Source organism: Pyrus communis, chromosome 12 (genome assembly GCF_963583255.1).
Source record: "Pyrus communis chromosome 12, drPyrComm1.1, whole genome shotgun sequence".
NCBI classification, from domain to species: Eukaryota; Viridiplantae; Streptophyta; class Magnoliopsida; order Rosales; family Rosaceae; genus Pyrus; species Pyrus communis.
The window spans coordinates 4,659,599-4,680,121 of NC_084814.1; positions in this window are offsets into that span (position 1 = coordinate 4,659,599).

Sequence of the window (20,523 nt, forward strand, 5' to 3'; positions counted from 1 at the left end):
TATACATGTGATCGAATTCGATTAAACATGTGATTAGGGACGAATGTGGAAAAGTTAGTTGTTTGGATAAATGCAAGACTACACACACTAACTTTATACCTAAATCACATCTCGACCAACGTATTTAGGTCTATCCAACCTAATTAAGTGAATTGGCACGCTCCTTGTTGTATGAATGGTACTACATTACCATTTAAGAGACCTTATATTCTCCTCGTTTTGGAATAATGTCGTTGAGTTTTAAGAATATTCGAGAGAACAATGATCATAAATGAAACCACTGAAGAAAATAGAGTTGCATATCTTTGCATCACCTCCAAAAATGAGCCTGAAGCTTTGCTTTGGGGCTAATAAGCTATCTCTCAACTAGGAAAACGCCACATGTGGCCTGCCTGAAGCCAGGTGATTCGAGTAGTTTACTTGCTTTGGCACGACCATTTTGGACACTTAGGTCGAACAATGATGCTCTGACACAACTCCTTACCCAAAGTAAGGATCTTGTACTTACAAGCACACTTTGCCAAGCCTGCTCATTTGGAAAATTGATTTTCTAAATCATCCCTAACATCCCTAAAAAAGATACGAAACAACCTTTTTTTCGCAGTGGATTCAAGGGAATATATGTGGACTAATCCAACCAAAATGCGAACCATATAAATACTTATGGTTTTGGTTGATGAATCGACAAACTAGTTGTCCACATACATTATTGCTAAACCTCCTGACCGATTTTAAGGGTTCACCTCCCTACTTATCCCATAAAGTTTAGGAGACTGGATAATGTCGAAAAGTTTACATCGACGGTTTCGATAAAGTATTGCATGTCCTTTGGGTTTATAATTAGACATCCAATTCATATGTTCACCCCTAAACAGCCTAGTAGAGCGATCATAAAACGCAATTTAATTGATTGCTCAAACCTTGGTGAATGAACCAAGCTTTCAGTTCTGCCTTGGGCTATTTACCACCCAACCTATTCGACATTACAGTTGGTTACTGGGTATGAACGTGACGTTTCGTACTTACGCATTCGGGTGTGCATTCTATGTGCCAAGTTGCACCGCTGCAACGTACCAATATAGGTCCTCAAAGAAAGATATGAATCTTTGTCGATCATGATTCTCCGTCACACTAGCTCATTAGAGCCCTTGCAAGCAATCTATTTACCGCTTATTTGCGGATTGTCACTTCAATGAGACAGTATTCCCACTTTTAGTGGGAGATAAGAACATCAACATTCATCTATAATGGCGTGAATTTGCATGGATGTTGCCCACTATGTCTCATCCCGATCCCCATACTACACAAGTGTGATAAGCAAATGTAATGAATTTTAGCTTTCAGAATGTTGCTCCAGACGCATTCCTCTGATCTAGCTAAAGTGACGAGATCATATACCAGCTGCAAACCTGCCTGCAAGGATAGAAGAACTTAAAGGACGTCGAGTCAACATCCCCGAAGAATGTGATGTCCCTGTTGGACGATCCAGTGCATCGGTGGATAGCTAATCATTATGTCCTAGTTTGGAGCAGGAAAAATCACTCGGTTCATAAGATTCACTTCCTTAGAAGAGGAAGATCACGACACAACAATGATTCCATACTCACTCGTTGTCTCAAATCATTTCCATCTTATTAGATTAATCTGGATTACTCTCGAGACTTGAAGTTCTGGGTCTAGTATACTAGTTTGGATGAGATAATGGAATTGGAATGAGATTATTATCGATGATTTTTTCACTTATATGGTAGCTATCGACATAAATGAAAAATGGTGATATTGAACCGTGTTAGTGACAATGTAGAACTGATTGGACAACCAAAATTACAATCTAAGTTAAATTCCTTACCAAAGTATGTTTGGACCTATCATTCCTACACTACCCAAGATAACCCTGTTATGTTACTAGTAGGAAAGGAAGCGTAATGAGATGAATGAAATAATGCGATATGATGCATGCCTTACGACGCAAGGTTTCTCTCAAACGTCCTATGATTGATAGCAGCATTATGAAATGTGGTTAGTGTTTCTTCATGGGGATATTGATACGGAGATTTACATGTAAGTTCTCGAAGAATTACATGGACTGACTCAAATAGTTCCAAACCATGGAACACCCTCTCAATTTGTTTGAGGCGTTCACTTTCGGATTCAAGCAATCCGGCGGATGTGGTATACCCGCCTAAGTGATTATTTGATCAGTCAGGGATATAAAGTATGCCTTTACGTGTTAAACTATGAAATCTTATTCCAAATTGCTAGAGTTACAGTTTATGTCGTTGACATATCTCTCACTAAGACTCTAGAAGAGCTTGAGAAAATTGTCTCACACCTGAAGACGAAATTTGAAATGAAGGATCTTGGGAAAACTCATTTATACCTTAAACTAAAGTTCAAGCGTTGGTTTGATGGTATGGTTACCGTACTAAAACCCTCGTACCAATTACCATACCAAACTTTCGGTTTGACAAAATCTATTACCATTACCATACCAAACTTTCGGTATACCGAAGTTCGGTATTGCCAAATTATTCGGTTGACATGGTATGTCAATAGTAATTGTAACAACCCGCCCCGAAACATTTGTTTTGGAATATAATTTTCATGATAGGCCAATTTAGACTCTTGTTTATTTAACTACCATTAATCACATTTCTTCATTTAAATTTATTAATCACTCACAAACTCTATAACCAAAATTTAATTACCAAAACATAAGATTTAATTTTACAATTAATCACCAAATTTCTTTTCTTAATCCAAATTCCCAACCACAGATTAATCTCAATTATTTAAGGCTGAATCTAACCGTGTTAGACTTCCTATGTACCCTTAAGCGGGATCAAGCCTTTCATAGTTCAGATACATTTTTTTATCCATTTCCGAAATATTCTAGTAACGAAAATATTCAACATTAGCTTTTATAATCGAATCACATCAAATGGGTACCAATTATGGATTTAAAATATCAAAATTTACATGATAAGGCAGCATTGGCCCACTGGCCACACGTTGCCGCAGGTGGCGGTCGGCCGTCCCGACTCGCCGGAAAATTCAACTATTTCCAAAAGTTACCAAATTTTATAGGCAAGTAGATCTTAGTGAGGGGAGCAATTTTCATACCTGCGGCCAAGTCCAATTTGGTCGGGAAGTGCCTAAAATTTCCTACAAACCGCTAGAACCCTAGATTTGGGTGTGCTTTGATTCGACTCCAAAACAACTCCACCACCCCTACAGTTGTTTGGGATTTTTTTTTGGGCTCAAGAGGAGGCTATAGGTGGTGGTGATCGAAGGGAATCATTTCAGAATTGGTTGATCGATGGCAAAGGACCCATGCAGCCACCGGTGCGGTTTTTACAATTTCAAGGCCAAATTTCTACAATTTTGGGGTGTAATAGGTAGAGGGAAGGTCATGGAGTGTATCCCCTGTGGTTATTTGATGTGATTCACTGGAAAAAATCAACAAAAAAGCACCACAGAAGGGCAAAGAAACCGAGTCGGGTCGGCAGGTATAACGGGTTAGGGTGATTTCATGCCTCTCACCTCTCTCCCTCCCCTCCTTTCTTCTCTCCCCCATTGGTCACTTCTCTTTCCTCCCTCCTCCTGATTCATCCACCTCCCCTCATTTTCTTTCCTTTCCTTTCCATCACAGCCACACACATGGCACATCCATTGCTCCAGAAAATCTAGAGCCTTTTAGATGAGGGTTAAAATTACAAAAATATCCCTGATTTTAAACATTAATAACTTCTTCGTTATAACTCTGTTTCACGAACGGTTTGCGCCTACGCATTCATGATATCGAGCTCTATTCAAAAATATAAATTTGTGACCTTGAAAGGTCCACGGATTTTAGATAATTAATTTCCAAACTTCAAACTTTGTAACTAGTTTAATTTAAAACTAAATTCAAATAAATTAATATAAATTTCTCAAAAAATAATATAAATTCTCAATAGTACAAATATGTAAATTATAATAATTTCCGGTAACAAAATTATAAAATTCCTCTATCACATCCCGGCCTGGGCCCCTACCATATCCCGGGCTCGACTCCACCATAGCACGATATTATCCGCTTTGTGCCCTGACCACGCCCTCATTGTTTTGTTTCTGGGAATCTTCTATGCCTTATATGTACATGCCCACCTCCATATAGCACGAGGCCTTTTGGGAGCTCACTAGCTTCAGAGTTCATTGGAACTCCGAAGTTAAGCTAGTTTGTGCAAGGCTAATCCCAGGATGGGTGACCCACTGGGAAGTTCTCGTGTGAGTTCCCAGAAACAAAACTGTGAGGGCGTGGTCGGGGCCCAAAGCAAACAATATTGTGCTACGGTGGAGTCGAGTCCAAGATCTGGCGGGGGCCCGGGCTAGGATGTGACACCTCAATTAAATTTTCATAACCATAAATTGATTTATTTTCAATTTTCTCCACATATTCATAATTATGAATATTCTATTTCATATATTTAAATTTTCAGGATATTACAATAATGATCACTTTGTTTTGTCTGTTTTTATATTTTTAACCCAATTCAAGGGCAAAACTTTTGTTTTTTGGTACGTTTATCTCATACATTGCAGCCTAAATTCATCTATTATTCATCATTCACAATTCACATACACAATAATTCAAATGATGCATCAAGATTCATGATGAAAATTAAACTTACAATCCAAATAGAAGTTACGAACCCAAATAAATGAAGTTATCAATCCAAATAGAAGTTAAAGTTTCAAGCCAAATAAAAATTGGAACTAAACTTCAAAAGTAAAATTCATTTATGCATTCTTCAAGCTTGAGATGTCAAAACTTTTGGATGAGGCATTGAACTTGTAGAAGGTTGAGCTTGTGTCAAGCCTACATTACCTTGGCAAAGAAAACATATTAGTAGCAAGAAGTTGAAGCATATCTTACTTGTTTCCACTTCTTCCATTTCCTTGTAAAATTGAAGCATATCTTCCGCCGGTTCTTTGTAAAAGTTTACTTCATCCACCCTAAGCCAATCACTAGTATACACTTGGGCCTCTACCATTTTAGGAGTCAAAGATGTTCTAAAAGGGTCCACAACCCTCCTCCCTAGGTTAAATGCATTTTCACTAGCGACGGTAGAAGTGGGGATTGTAAAGATACCCTTGGCTATTTGTGAAAGAATTGAGAACTCTTTTATGTTTGATTTCCACCAACTCAAGAAATCAAAGTCACCAACAACAATGCTAATATACGTAGGGTTTTATTTTCAAATTATTGGAATATTATAAATATATATATATTATAAATATATGTTATATAATAATATATTATATTATTTATAAATGATATATTATATTATATTTTCGGTACGGTACGGTAATACCGTGATAATGGTATCCCTTACCAATACCACACGATGAAATTTCGGTACGGTACAAAACCGTCCCATTACCAATTAGCACAAAAAAATTAATACAATTCCTTTATAATTCAATATAGTTACAAGATAGCAATTTCTTAATCTTTATTTGAAGGTCATCTCTACAAAAATTCATTTCATTCGAATGATTTAGTCATTCAAATCTATAGAACAAATCGACGACGTTTACCAAAAAAAAAAATCGACGATTTAGATACTAAGTAACATATTCATGATAAACCGTCCATTTATTTGATACATTTGGATGATTAAACGATCTCTAATTCGAATGATTTTTTTTTGTAAGAATTGATCTTCAAATGAAAATTAAGGAATTGAAGTCATTGATTATATCCGTGAAAATACGTTATTCGTCAATGGGAAGATACGTGCATCCCTAAATGGAAAATGCTAAGTATTATCCTTTCTTTTATTTGGATAATTTAGTGATAAAGCTGGTTGTGGGATTTGGATCCCATCCGGATTCAAATTGTGGGTATTTAAAGGATCCTCACATCTTAGTCATTCATCGTACATTGTGCGATAAAAAATCATTTGACTTTTTGGTTAAAATTAAACACAAATAATACCTAAAGAAAACTGATCGCATGATGTACGATGAACGGTTAAGATATGAGAATTCCTAAGATCCCACAAAGTAAATCCGAAAAGAAATCCTCGCAAAGTGAATCTGGAGAAAATCCTCCCTGGTTGTGGGACAAAGATGTGCAGATTTGTAGTAATCTAGGTAGACAAATGGGGGTCGTCTTCCTTCTTCCTGTTGCCTTTTTTGTACATGTGAAATGGACAAAGTCATTGTCAAGTCTCTTTAAAATGGTTGGGGGGTGTTTTGCCCGTGGGGTCGAAATTCTGGCACGTATCCTAACCAAGGGATTCTTTCGTTTGCATTTACTTTTGAAAATTTTGATAAATACACATCTTTCAAGCTTTCACACACATCTTTATTTAATTATATGTTTTTTGTGTGATTTATGTCATCCACCGATTAGAAATAAAGAGGAATATGTGCAGAGACGAAGCTAGAAAGTTAATTCATTGAGGCACAATTAAGTAGTGGCGGATGCATAACTCTATTCTTGTTGCATCCGTTTTTCTTTCACGTTTTTTTTCCCAAATAAAATAAATTTTTAATGACGAAATAGTTACTTAGAAACAATCACTAAAGATATAAACAGCATATTCAACAACCAAAACTCGTTTGAAGGTCATCACCAAAAATTTTAGTGACCAAAACCATTTAAATTTTCTCTATTTTTGTAAATTTTGTTTTCAAAATTTAATAACCACATGTATAGGGCGGGAGACGAATGGGAGGAGGGAGTTAATGAGCCCTTTATTTTGGGGAGCTTTAAGTGAAGAGAAATTACTAACTTTAAACTTTTCTTAAAAACAGTGCCACTTATCTATAAACATATAGGATTTTCCCTTGTTAATATTCATAAACTGTCATAACCGACTAGGATATCTGCTTCCTAGTGGTCTTACACGAGAATTGAGTGATATAGTTACATCGGAGATATGTTGATGTTATTTAATTTTTGATGAACTCGTCTATTTCACGAAGAAAAATGAAAGAAGAAATATTTTGTTCAATTGTTTAGAACTAAGTTTTTTTTTTCCCAACCCAAAAAAAATTGAGATGGGGCACCCTTCATTAGATTCGCCTTTGAATATGTTGAAGAAGCTAAAAAGAGTGTAAAATCACCTATTGTAGCCCTAATTTACTAAACAATATAAATAGTAGGGAGGGGGTGTGGCACAGAGAGATGTTTTTGTGAGATGTGTTATGTCACTCCATTGTGCCTTTATTTATGGTAGTAGGAAGGTAAATTCCTTATCCTAATATGATTATAATTCTAATAGGATAATATCTAATATAAGAGATATGGTAGAATCGCATAGGTATATCCTATATGTTAGGATTTACATAATCACATTCCTAATCTAATAGGGATGCAACACTCTCTTACTTTTGATACTTCCGTTTCATTTTCTTTTTTCTTCTTTAAAGAATTGTTTCTTTCCTTTTCTTTCTATCAAAGGAAAATGAGTGGTTTGTGAGATTGCGCCTCTTTTATATATCCATCAATAGTTTTCAAACCCTAGAACATATATCGTGTGTTCTAAATTTTGTGTCTTTGTTTTGGTTAGGGATGGGCATCCATCTCTTCGTAAATTCGTAATGTCTACAAGTACTCTATGGTTAGAGATGGGCATCCATCCCTTCGTAAATTTGTAATGTCTACAAGTACTCTACATATATAGTAAGGAAGAATATCACATGTCAACGTAATTTTGTTTGGATGTCCATCCCTTTGAAAACTCGTAATGTCTACAAGTAGGGCATCCATCCCTTCGTAAACTCGTAATGTCTACAAGTACTCTACATATATAGCAAGGAAAAATATCACATGTCAACCTAATTTTGTTTGGACGTCTTGCTCAAGTTTATTTTTTGGTAGCTCAGATCCACAATACCTATCCATGTAAGGAGAGAAATAAAGAGGACTTTTGTGGTGTTTTAGGGGGAAGAAAGGTGTGGGAGGGACTGGAAGAAGGAACTTTCTCTCCACTTTAGGAACTGTAGTTGAGAGAAACTCTTTAAGACTAAGAGTAAGGCAGGGGTGTTTTTTTAGTTTAATACCAATTTTAACAAAAATATTGGCTAAAATATCATATCTTAGTAGTGTAAAGATACATGTAAACCACGTCTCAAAACAAAATTAAAAACCTTTTATGTAATTTTTTGGATTAAGTAGTGTCATTCTAATTTGGTTTCAATCTTTTTAAACATTCCAAACAAGTATCAAACCTATTGAAAATGTAACCTCTGTTAAGCCTCAGTTAAAAGTCTATTAAATTAACTAGGGCTTACTTTGTCTCCAAAATCAATAAAAGGTCATGGAAGTATAGCCTTCACCAACTAATGGTCACTACCACCTCCATCATGCCATCACCTCCAAACCCAACACAAAATCACCAACTCCACCCTACAACTCAAGCCGCCAGCATCGAGAAGAAGGTCATGGAGGTTGCTAAAATGATATGAACTATAATGATGCGGCCACCACCATCTTTACCACCCACAAAGAAGAACCATAAGTTTTACGAACCGAGAATCGACGAATGAGGAAAACACATAAACAGAAACAAGTTCCTTGAAAGCCTATCTGAATTCTTAACTCTCTTCTTTGTTAGGTGATTGCCCTCCTATTGTAATTTCAATTTGGATCCATTTTCGATTCAATTCTATAGCTATTTGATCATTGGATTCCATATTATATAATCTATGTTTCAATCAGATTTTGAGGCGACTAATATTAATGTTGACCATGATATACCTCGGTGGGGTTTGAATAATATATATTTGTAAATTAACGGAACTTAACGGATGTGACATTTTCAATAGGTTGGCCACTTATTTGGAATATTTAAAAGGGCCTATTTTAAAAGACTAAGATCAATTTGGAATGACATTAAAAGATTGAGAAATTTTAAGTACTTAATCCTAATTTTTTTTTCTCCATAAAGAAAAAGTGTAAACATAAACAAAGTTTAAACAATGAGAATATTGCAGGCCCTAATATGAGGTACATGATCCAATTTGGGTCTATAAACCGGATAAATAATCAGTAGCCCAAAAGCAATCATTGGGCTGACAATGATCCATGATACTTGGGAGTTTTGCATGGCCTTTCACAGCCTTATTTTTGGAATTTATTAGCACAACTCCCCTTTTCCATTTTATTCTTTTAATATTTCCCCCTCCACTTCATCCTTTTTAGCTTTTGGTGATTTCTTTGGTGATGATTAAAATCCTAATCACCCAACCAAACGCATGACTCTAAGCTCCTTTTTTTTATTTCTTGGTCACTTGTCTTCTGCAAGGCAAAATATTTTGTCGCCACTTCATCCAGCATACTAATATTTGAGATACATTTTTACTCATTATTAATATATTACTAAAAATACATTTTGACTTTATCGTACTAGACACAGATTTACTAAAAGTTTTTCTTTTAAAATAAAACCTTTTTTTCATAAAAACAGAAAAAGACGTAACACCTTGAAAATTCGGCATGTGGAAACTTCCACTTCCAACCCTCCTCAGATGACAATCGATCAACATCAGATGATTAAACAAGAAAGCCTCCACTAATTAAATGGTCATTAAAATCAAAGTTGTCTGTCTTTACTGTAGTTAGCGGCTGATGGAAGGCTTGTGGGGAACTAAATTAACGAAAGATTACGCTTAGGCATTTTGTTAGTTAACGAAAGTCGCCTACCAAGTACCAACCGCCCTTCGGGACCCACCGGATTACCTTGTAAATTTACTAATATAAGAGAACTTCTGTTTACCAAATCATACCACAAAATTGTCCCAAGTACACATCCTCGCCGACCCCTATAAAAATATTTCTTTATGTTTGAACTTTGATGACGTCATGATTTCAAACAAAGAAACCTTTGTGGACTATTTCTGAGCATCTAGTGGATACCTGTAGAGTCCTGCCGACATCTGCCAAAAATTTTGTCTACATATGCCGATAATTATTGTGATCTATAGAGGCTTGTTGAATGATGATTATAAAAAGAAAAAATTAGGTTTTAATTCCTATTTTTCATACTTTATTGGTTAAAATCTTATTTCTTTTCAATTTTTTATCAGGATCTTTAGATTTTAATAAACGTTATTAATTATTTTAATCTAAAATATTTTTCATTTCTAAATATATTCATTAAGTGTTAGAAACATTACATTTGGTATATTTATATTAATGGCTAAATTTTTTTATAATCATTAAGTGTTAGAAACGTTACATTTGTTATATTTATATTTATGGCTAAATATATTCATTAAGTGTTAGAAACATTACATTTGTTAGAAGAGGTATTCATCAATTCCCCCCCTGAACTTGTGACCATTGGCCAATTTCCCCCCTCAACTTTAATTTTGGCCAATTTGCCCCCTCAACTCTCATAATTAGTCAATTTCCCCCTTCAACTTTAATTTGGCCAATTCCCCCCCTCAACTCTCAAAATTAGTCAATTTGCACCCTACTGTTAATTTTTTTTTTTTAATTTTCCATCTATTCTTTTCTTAATTTTCAATCTTTCTAATAACTTCCAACAAAGTACTAAAATTAACATAAACTCACTTGCATAATATAGGGTAAAATATACAAAAACATAATACAATTAGTATGTGATATGGGTTGATTATAAGAAAAAGTTATGAATCGGGTTTAAAGCATGTAGAAGAAGAAATAATAACAAAAAGAAATAATAATCCTAAACTTATGGATTAGACCTATTTCAATAAAATGCGTTTTTCTTAATAAGGAGTCGAAAATTATGAATAGACTAGCCATTTTTTTCACTAAAGCTCGATTCTCTGCAATTTACTTGAACTTAGCTTTCACTTTTATAAAGAAAATTGTATTCACATACAAAAATTTACACATCAATCCCTTTCGTTATCAATTTTGTATAGTAAAAAATCAAATCAAATTACTCCATACTGATTTACTATGACTAATAATACTATCTATGATAAATTGTAAAATTCTAAATTTTAATCTATTTGTAATAGGATAAAGATATAGGAACATGATTAACATACATCTTATTTAGTTTCTTACACACACTTGTTTAATTATGATCAGATTAAAAAATTAACAGTAGGGTGCAAATTGACTAATTATAAAAGTTGAGGGGGGAAATTGGCTAAATTAAAGTTGAGGGGGGAAATTGACTAATTATGAGAGTTGAGGGGGGAAATTGGTCAAAATTAAAGTTGAGAGGGGAAATTGGCTAACAGTCACAAGTTAAGGGGGGAATTTGATGAATACCTCATGTTAGAAACGTTAAGTTACATTTGGTACCAATTTTCTTTTCAGTTTTAATTTGTAGCCATATATTAATTCCCTTTTGTGCCCATATTTTTCAAAACTTTTATTTGTAATTGTACTCATATTTTTAAGTTTATTTGTACTCATTTTTAATTTTGCTAGATGTACCCATGTTAATTATACCTATTTGTTCATGTTTTAAAATATATCAATAGTTATTTTTAAAATATGTTAATAATTATGTGGGTATTGTTGTAGGCATAATTTCTTGAACAATTATGGAGGCCATAGCGAGAGAGAAAGGTGCGGCAATAGTAGAGAGAAAGAGAGAGATGTGTTATTGTGGGTGTGTGTTATTTCACTCCATTGTGCCTTTATTTATAGTAGTTGGGAAGGTTAATTCCTTACCCTTTAGGATTACAACATTTAATAGGTAATCTACTCCTAATAGGAATATAAGATACATTCCTATATCTACTAGGATTTACACAATCATATTCCTATTCCAATAGGACTGCAACACTCTCCCTTGAGTGTGTAAATACTCCAGTAAATGGTGCATCAGGTCTTCAGTGACCAAGCAAGTCCAGTTGATGAAGTCGTCGGCACAATGAGCGAATGTGAGTCTTAAATCAACGAAAGATTGCATAAAAAGTAAAACTCACAAAACCTCGCTATGGTAAAACCCAAGGTAGGGAAAACTCATCGTCTAAGGAGAAAAGTGAGAAGTTGCATTAAGTCAAAACTATACGTCTTTTGGACACAAGTAAAAGAGCTCTCAAGAGTATGATCAGCCCAGGATGGGTGCCTCGTTAAAACCTAGTTAGGTAGCAAAAACCCGATGGGAAAAATGCTCCTGATCGTAGAGAAAAAGAGTACATTAATATCAAGTGAGTGTACTTCTGGATACTCCCCCAGAGTTTGACATTACTTCCAAATGAGAACTACAAGCATTGCATATGATAGTTACGCATACCAATTCCTCGGACAAGCTTCTGGGAGGTTGACTTCGGCAGTGACGTCGTGTAGAGGTCGGCAAGGTTGTCTGGGATCGGCTTGCATGACTTCAATCTCCTGATGCTTTGCTGATGTAGATGTGGACGCAATATGTCTTGGCGTTGACTTCGTTGATGTATCATGGCTTGATCGGGTGGATACATGCAACATAGTCTTCATGGATCGTCGTCGGGACTTAACGACGGATGAAAACACAGCAAGTACTTTGAATATGCTCAACAAGAACTCCTAGCCATGTCTCACTTGTGGCGTAGTGAAGTGAGGTGACTCTTAAAACGATTCAAAGATTTCATAACTAAGGTCATATTGTGGACCTCCAAGATATTGCGATATCCATAATGGTAAAGATTTGGGGATTTTGCCTTGTGCGGGTTTGATAAGTAACCAGAGTCAACATAACAAACAAGGCAAGCATCATTCCGAGGATCAGGGGGTTGGATCCGCTGAGATGCGTTGGGATTTGCCCATGTAGTACCTTCAGGGTGTGTCTTTAATACCAATTCAGTGGATCTGTGTAGGCGCATTGCTTCAGGGTCTCATGTGCATATAACGTATGGACGATCAAAGGTATACTCAAAAGTAACACATTCGGGGTGTAGTTCGACTAGTAGACCAAAATACTGTCAGAACAATGCTTGAACTTCAGGTTAAAGCATAGATGAGTTTTCCCAAGATCTTTCATCTCAAATTTCATCTTCAGGTACGAGGCAATTTTCTCAAGCTTTTCCGGAGTCTTAGTGAGATTCGTGTCAACGACATAAACTATAACTTTAGCAATTTGGAATAATACTTCATAGTTTAACACGTAAGGGCATAATTCATATCTCTGACTGATCAAATAATCACTTAGACGGGTATATCACATCCGTCGAATTTTTCAATCCATAAGTGAACGCCTCAAAATGAGTTACGAGGGTGTTCTGTGGTTTTGGAACTATTTGAACCAGTCCATGTAATTCTTCGAGGACTTACATGTAAATCTCCGTATCTATATCCCCATGGAGAAAACACTAACCACATTTCATAATGTTGCTATTAATCACAGAAGGTTTGAGAGAAACCTTGTGCCGTAAAGCATGCTTCATATCTCAATATTTCATTCATCTCATAACGCTTCCTTTCCCACTTGTAACACAACAGGGTTACCTTGGGCTATGTAGGAACGACAGGTCCAATACACACTTTAGTAAGGAATTTGACCTGGATTATAACTTTAGTTGTCCAATCAGTTCTACGTTGTCACTTAATCAACAGAACACGGTTCGAGATCGTTGATTTTCATTTAAGTCGGTAGCTACCATATAAGTGAAAACATCATCGATGATAATCTCATTTCAATTTTATTTAGCTCATCCAAACTAGTATACTGTACCAAGAACTTTAAATCTCAGGAGAAATTCGGATTAATCTCATGAGATGGAAATGATTTGAGGCAATGATCGAGTTTAGATTCATTGTTATGTCGTGTCTTCCTTTTCTAGGGAAGTGAATCATATGAATCGAGTGATCTATCGTGCTCCAGGCCAAGATAGATTGATTGGCTATCCGTCGGTGTACCGGACCGTCCAACAAGGGCGTCCAAACCATTCAACGGGGGCGGCATACCCTCCAGGGATGTTGACTCGACGTCCGTTAAGTACATTTATCCTTGCAGGCATGTTTGCAGCTGATATATGATCTCGACACTTCAGCTAGATCAGAGGAATGTGTCTGGAGCAACGTTCTGAAAACTAGAATTCATCGCATTTGCTTATCACATTTGTGCGGTATGGGGATCGAGATAAGACATAGTGGGTAACGTCCATGCAAATTCGCTCCGTTCTATAGGAACATTGACGTTCTTATCTCCCCCTAACGGCAGGAAGACTGTCTCATTAAAGTGACAACCCGTAAATGAGCGGTAAAGAGATCGCATGTAAGGTCTCAAAGAAAGCTAGTGTGAAGGAGAATCATGATCGACAAAAGATACACAGCCTTCTTTGAGGACCCATGGTGGTACGTTGCGGCAGCGCAACTTGGCACATGGAATGCTCACCCAAATGCGTAAATACGAAAATCGTCAAGTTCGTACCCAGTAACCAAATGTGACGTCATATAGGTTGGGTGCCAATGGGCCTCAAGGCTGACCAACATAACAGCGTACAAGGATTGCATAGCCCTAGGCAGAAACCAAAAACTTAGTACGTTTACCAAAATTCGGGCGATCATTTAAATTGCGCTTTATGATCACTTAGCAAAGCTATTTGGGGTGAATCATGGGAATTTGATGTTTAATTATAAACCCAAAATACATGTAATACTTTATCGAAAACCGTCGATGTAAACTCTCCAGCATTATCTAGTTTCCTAGACCTTAAGGGATAAGTAGGGTGGTGAACCCTTAATCGGCCAAGAGGTTTAGCAGTAATGTGTGTGGACAAACATGTGACCAGTTTGTCGATTCATTAACTAAAACCATAAGTATTTATATGGTCCGCATTTTGGTTGGTTTACTCCACATATATTCCCTTGAATCCACTGTAAAAAGAGAGTCGTGTCGTATCTTTGCGAGGAATGATATAGAAAATCAATTTCCCTAATGAGCATGCTTGGCAAAGTGTGCTTGTGGGCACAATATCCTTACTTCAGATAAGGAGATGCATTGTAGCATCAATGTTCGACCTAAGTGTCCTAAAAGGTCATGCCAAAGCAAGTAAACTGCTTAATCACCAGGCTCCAAGCGGGTCACGTGTGGTGTATTCCTAGTTGGGAGACAACCCATTGGCCCCAAACCAAAGTTTCAGGCTCATTTTTTGAGGTGGTGCAAAGATATTTCACTCTATTTGCTTCAATGGTTTCATTTATGATCATTGTCATCTCAAATATCCTTAAAAACTCAACAGCAGGGAGAATTTAAGGTCCTTTAAATGGTGTTGCAATACCATTTATACAACGAGGAGCGTGCCAATGCTCTTAATCAGGTTGGATAGACCTGAAGTCGTTGTTAGAGATGTGATTTAGGTGTAAAGTTAGTGTGCGTAGTACGCATTCATCCAGACAACTAACTTTCCCACATTCCAACCTAATCACGTGTTTAATTGGATCGATCACATGTATTAAGAAACATGAATCAATTAACCCATATTGGAGGACAATATCAATAAGATTATCTATAAGTAAAACATACACCAAGCTTGAATCCAAGAACATGGAAAAATGTTCACAAAGTAAATGGTTTACTAAGGGGATTCAGCCAATAAGGTCATCCATGTCAAAATTCTACTCTTCCAACGATGTTTGGTGGAGCAAAAATTAGTCTCACATATTGACTACTAGAATGGTACTCCATAACAACATTGGTAGGGGCATGAACATGTGCATAACCAATGATCTATTCCATCAAGACGGAAGAAGATTATGCAGGGTTAAGGTTTGGGAATATTATCCCTTATTCTTGAAGTTTTAGGTCTTAGGTGCCAAGGATCACGCTTCGGGCATAATGCCACACCTTGGTAGGCCCTGATTCTACCATATGTTTGTGGTAGTAATCAGATCTGAGAATGTGGTAAACTTCCGCTTTCTACACTGCTATTTCAAGATTGAGTTAGAAACATGGAAGGACGAGAAAAGTATTATCCAGTCAAAATTCGATTGGATTTATAAACTTCAGAATTGTACTCATTCATAGACGTAATTATGGTTTGCTTCGGGCAATTTCTTTCATGATTAGACAGTCTATAAGAGTGAGCCAAAGAGCCATGGAATCCTCGTTCAGGAGGCACTTCCGTTTGTAATGCTTTGGGCATAAGTCTTCGAATGAAGATCATGGCAGAGGCTTATTCAGCTCTTCCATGCCATTGTTGGCTTCAATGGTTTCTCAGCTTCTTGATAGTCAAGTGGAGATTCACATCTAAAGTTGTTTCTCTTAGAAAACATCCAAATAAGGGAAATCTAACTTGTGAAAGTTCAATAATCCACTGAATTGGAGGGAACAAGATTGTGATTGGTGCTATGGGAATGAATCATCCATAAGCATCAAAGTTAGAACATTCGAGTTCTATGACATGGTTTTCATGAAAAACATTGGGTTTTCATGAAAAACATTGGGTTTTCATGGGTGTATTGTTTTATGAAAACTTCGGGTTTCAAAGGCATTAAATTTGAAACTACAGGTTCGATTTAGTTTATGAATGTTTAATTCATAAAAGAGAGGTTCCTGCAAGAACACAGAATGTAATACGCTGATTTAAGTGTAGTGGATTTGAGGTTGCTTCGGGAACTCAAGTCTGAGTGCTTCGGGACTACGAAAGTAAGTCAATGGTTCAAAGTATAAAAATAAATTATTGAATCGTTAATGTCCAAAAGTGATCTTCAGGTCAATAATTTTAGATTTATTATCAAATTAATGGACTGCAGGTCACTTTTAATTAATTCAATAGATCGAGACCATTCGGGGTCGATCGTAGAAGCAAAAATAATAATAATATTTGGGTTAAAATTATTTAAAATGCCAAAAAAAATAGCATTGGGTCGAAAAGAATGCAACCTAACACACTTTGGTTGGCTGCAATACACAGCCTTGCAAAAATTGCAGGCCTTAGATTACATTACACGACTGCACATCAACCCAATTTGATTGCAGATCAATGGGCCAGGAGATAAAGCCCATTAGTATAAGGGCTGCATATGTGGCATAAAGCGTGAGCAAGTGCCTAGCCTGGGCTGGCTTTTGGGTAAGATGTCGCGGGCCCGAAGCCCAGCATCAAGGAACCCAGTCAGTCGGGCCTGGTCCAATACGTGAGTAGCAAGCTCATTCAGCTTCTGGTTGATGGAAGGCGGGTAGAGACAAAAGGAAAGGCTTAGCAAGCATTAGACTTGCGATAGTGGGCCCGGCAGGCTTAAAACCTAGGTCAGAGGCATGGTCAACGCATGCAACAAAGGCCAAAGGGCTGTTACCTTATAGTTCTAGCGCCCAAGGCTCAAGCTGCAGGCTCGGCTTGGGGTGAGTTTGGCGTGACGGCACATGGCTCAACCGCAATTTTTTTTTTTTCTTTCGACGTAGTTAGGGTTTGACAAACCCTAAATGGCTTCTAATTTATTTATATTCTTTGACTCACAATTCCACATAGCATAATTGCGTAATGCATGAAACAAATATATATTGACAAATATATGAAACATATACAATATATATATCGGAAGGTAAATATAAATGTAGGGGGTTCATGCATCATGGGGAATGTTTTCATGGTCATTTCAAATATCTTACTTTATTTTAAGCGTACATGATTGGCAAAAAACGATAAAAGCCTTTGAATTTGTTGAAGATCTTTCTTGAAAAGCCGGAATTGCTTCTCCAATGTGTTGTATCACGTTCAACAAAGAAAAATTAAATTGAATCAATAGCATGTAGATCAATTCAAAAGAATAATTTAATTAATCATGAAAAGGATAATTAAAATGTAATACTCCCCTAATTGAATAATAAACTCTCTTTAGCGCAGCATCAAGAGCGTGCTAATAACGTATTGTAGGCATAATTTACTAAAGAATTATGTAGGCCATAGAGAGAGAGAAAGGTGTGGCAATAATAGAGAGAAAGAGAGAGATGTGTAATTGTGGGTGTGTGTTATTCTACTCCATTGTGTCTTTATTTATAGTAGTAGGGAAGGTTAATTCCTTACCCTTTAGGATTACAACATTTAATAGGTAATCTACTCCTAATAGGAATTTAAGATATATTCTCATATCTACTAGGATTTACACAATCATATTCATGTTCCAATAGGACTGCAACAGGTACATTATTTTTTTTTTGCTATAATTTTTGTAAAGATCAATATTACTCTAAAATTATTTTTTAAGTATTTATTTATAATTTAAAAATATTATTTGAATTTGTTTAAATTTCATGATTTGTTGGACATTAAATGCATGAGTTAAATCTCTTAAATGAGGCTAAGGATCTCGATCAAAATATTTAAACAAATAAGGTTTCAGTCTAACAATTAGGTTGATAAAGGACCGGAACCAAAATGACCCTTATAAAAAAAATGTTGAGGAATGTTGAAGATTGTCAAAACTTATCATTTGAGGCATATCATCGAGCACTTAATGAAAATAATAGAATCTCATACAAAACAAGAGAAAAGAAAGACATAAGAACGATATAAAAAATTAGAAGGAGGAGGATGAGGATGTTCTATTTCAATGTTTTTGACTTCTTATTTAGTTTGGCCTAACTGTTTATATGAGTCAAATTTGAATACACAGATAAATGTACATGAGGGTTTTGAAAATGTAAAGGTCATGAGCAACCAATGAACCAATGCTAACTCCACTAATAAGACCTCACAGTGCTGATTTCATTACACACACAAATATTCATAAACTTAAGGCTTGTTCATACGAGAGATTTATTCTTGTCATGAAAGTTTTTTTTTTTATCAATATTAATGAATGAATGAATTAGATTATATGGTACTTTATCACATGGAGTCTAATATTATGTTCAACTAAAGGTGTGTAGCTAATGACCGACCTATTGGTTCGAGATCCCAAACGCAATTTTGCATAAACAAATGTAGGGACGGTGAGCGTATCGTGGTCCATCACCATTGCAAGGTGGGAAAATGCCAAACTTTGGGATTATATATATTTAGACAAACTGTATGAAGAAGATTAAAAAAAATAAAAAAAATAAAAAAAAACCAGTCTACGACGAATCATTGTGTTACTTTACCGTTTTGTACTTTTATTCGTAACATTTAATTCTGCAATGTCCTTTGATAGTCAAAAGTTGTTTGTTTTTCAGTCTATTTAAAAATGTTGTCAAAAAAATAGAAGGAAAGAAAAATTATATATAGAGTACATTTTTAATATTTAATTTTATTATTGAGATAATATTTTTTTAAATATTTCAAGGAGAGATAAAAGTTAATACATGTAAAAAATGACATCATTTACTCTATTTTTTCTAGAATGTAAGTTACAAAAAATTTTTTAAGAGAAATTTTATTTAAACTCAAATATCCTCACTTTACATTCAACTTAAATTTTAGATGTGAATGATTTTCTTATCTTATTATATAATTACTATTAAGTACAAGATATATAAATAATAAAACTAAAAATTATTAATCAACCCACACCCAATAGTCAAATATTTATCATCACGCGACCTTTTGTGAATTCGGGAAGATTAAGAAGATAGTATGACCTTTTTTCTGGGCATCCAGGTGTCCAATTTTCCTCTTCCACCTCCTATAGATGGTGATGCCTTGGAAAAAGAAGAGCGTTGCTTGAAGAGTCTTCAAGCACTTGACAAAGATGGAAGTTTGACACCTCTAGGGAGGGCCATGGCTCATTACCCTATGGATGCGTTTATTGCATCGGATTATCTCGGACTAGATTAGCTTAAGGACTAAGCTGGACTGTCTTGGCATGGACTAAGCAGGACAATAATAGTGAAGCATTTGGTGCAGTATCGGACTAAGTCATGGATTAAATTATTTTTAGAATCTAAATATTTTTTTTACTACTTTTTAATTATTTTATTAATATTTTATTACTTTTTTATTCAGATATTTTCATTGACTCAATCTAGAGAGTTCCATAAGTTGCATGATCTCCAGATTTCTCGAAAAAAAATCCCTGAGCACTGATTTCCCAAAAAAAAATCTTGTCATGCAACAAATTCAAGCCTTTTCATTTCGTTTCTTCTTCCCCTGCAATTCTACCAAAAATTGCCAAGGATGCTTGCTTTCCTTGGATCTCGATAGAAACCAATTTCTCAGCCTTCCTACCAACCAAACAAAATTAAACCACGCCCCCCCCCCCCAAAAAAAAATACAGGAAATCAAAGAATTAACCTTCAGAAACACGGAGGAATTGAATCAAGGAGTGCTAGAACGAGATATTCCTCGGAGGTGAATCAAAGGACTGCTAGAGCAGGACAGACGACAGAGAAAGCGGGATCTTCCTCATTCGAAATTCTGGGTTCAAGGCGAGAGGGAGAGACTGGTGTTGGGCTAGCAGTGTATCTCGCTGAAGTTGGGAGTGGTGATGTGATGGTGGCTGTCGGTGCTCAAGAAAACAAAGAGCAGAGAGTGGACAAGGAGGAGATGAGGACAGACCGGACGAAGGGCTTAGCAGTCCCATGGTCGCGGGGCGCTCTCGCTAAGACCTCTTAGCGAGGGAGATAGTCGGAGCGAATCCCCTTTAGTCTCATTAACTTTAGTCCATACACGCAACAAACACGG